General features: G+C 45.3%; 1 non-coding gene across 1 annotated transcript; it reads right to left on the reverse strand.

Moving 5' to 3' along the window:
• Nucleotides 1-1,326: 1,326 nt before the first annotated feature.
• Nucleotides 1,327-1,526, reverse strand: LOC132538471 (small nucleolar RNA SNORA73 family). The gene has a single exon (XR_009549828.1). It is a non-coding gene; the product is annotated as a small nucleolar RNA SNORA73 family (small nucleolar RNA).
• Between the last annotated feature and the right edge of the window lie 237 nt (nucleotides 1,527-1,763).

Consider the following 1,763-nt stretch of genomic DNA (forward strand, 5'->3'; position numbering starts at 1 on the left):
CAAGAGTGTTTAAAAAATACTTTATCGGGAGTTGGGTGGTAGCGCAGTGGGTTAAGCACAGGTGGCATGAAGCACAAGGACCAGCATAAGGATTTCACTTTGAGCCCCTGGCTCCCCACCTGCAGGTGAGTCGCCTCAGAGGCGGTAAAGCAGGTCTGCAGGTGTCTTTCTCTCCCCCCCCCTTCTTCCCCTCCTCTCTCCATTTCTCTCTGTCCTATCTAACAACTATGACATCAACAATAGCAACAACAATAACTACAACAACAATAAAAAACAAGGGCAACAAAAGGGGAAAATAAATTTTAAAATTTTAAAATAAGTAAATAACATATATATTATCTATTTACTTTTTGGTAGACAGAGAAATTGAGAGGAGAGAGGGATATAAAGAATGAGAGAGAAAGAGAGATACCTGCAGCCCTGCTGCACTGCTCATGGAGCATCCTTCCTTCAGATGGGAACCAGAGGCTTGAACCTGGGTCCTTTCTCATTGTAGCATCTATACTCGACTGAGTGCACCACTGCCCAACCCCCCAAACATTTTTTTTAATTAATTTACTTTCCCTTTTGTTGCTTGTTTTTTTGTGGTTGTAGTTTTTATTGTTGTTGCTGATGTCGTCGTTGTTGTTGGATAGGACAGACAGAGAGAAATGGAGAGAGGAGAGGAAGACAGAGAGGGGGAGAAAAAAACACCTGCAGACCTGCTTCGCCGCTTGAGAAGCGACTCCCCTCAGGGGGTGGGGGGCTCGAACCAGGGCCTTAACGCTGGTCCTTGAGCTTCATGTCACGTGTCCTTAACTCACTGTGCTACTGCCCAACTCCCACTTTTTTTTTTTTTATCACAGAAACACAGATCTATTCATCTATTATTATTTATACAGTTAGAATTTGGTTCAAATAAAATGACATTCAGTTCCCATCCCGCAGCTGGGAACAAGGTCCTATGCACTAAGTTGGGTGATGCACCTCTCCGGCCCTTGAAAGGCACCTAAGTTCTTAGGGTTCCCCTTCTCCTTAGTAGGCACCTGCTGCTCCGTCTCCCAGTTAGAGTCCTGCCCTCCATGTGATAGCAGGAGGAAAGCAAGGCAGGGACTGTACCAGTTAGCTCTATCTTGACACACCTTCAAGTCATGATTCACCGTGCAACCTGCCAGATAAAGGATCCCAATTATAGTCGAAGTAACTGAAGCAAGTGAAGATCCTGTAAGCTGAGAATCTGGAATTCCTATTGAAAGCTGCAAAAACATGGAAAAGTGCTTAAATCACGGAGACTGATAAGACTGGGAAGAAAAAATAAAACCTACACCCAGGCAGGGTGTTCAGGTGAACTGTTTCCTGCATGGTTTGACTCCTCAGTCACGGTCCGTGGGACTCTGAGAAGCTGTAGGAATATGCAGGTGCGGACTAGGGGCCAGGCTTCATCACTGACGTTGTGGAAAGGGACTGTCAGTCACGGGGCAGAGCCCTAAGCTCCCGCCACCACCAGGACAGAGCCTGGGAAAGCGACCCCAAGGTATCCAAGTTGGCTTTTTTGTTTGTTTGTTTGTTTGTTTTGTTTTTTTATGTAGAAAATGCTGAGTAAATTTAGTCTCTTCCTTTTCCTTTCTACTTAGAAAAAAAGAAAATTATTTAAAAAAAAACAACAAAAAAACCTAAGCAGGGAGTCGGGCGGTAGAGCAGTGGGTTAAGCCAAGCTCAAGGACCCGTCTAAGGATCCTGGTTAGAGCCACTGGCTCCCCACAAACAGGGGAGTCTCTTCACAG

This window comes from Erinaceus europaeus, chromosome 4, assembly GCF_950295315.1.
Source record: "Erinaceus europaeus chromosome 4, mEriEur2.1, whole genome shotgun sequence".
NCBI classification, from domain to species: Eukaryota; Metazoa; Chordata; class Mammalia; order Eulipotyphla; family Erinaceidae; genus Erinaceus; species Erinaceus europaeus.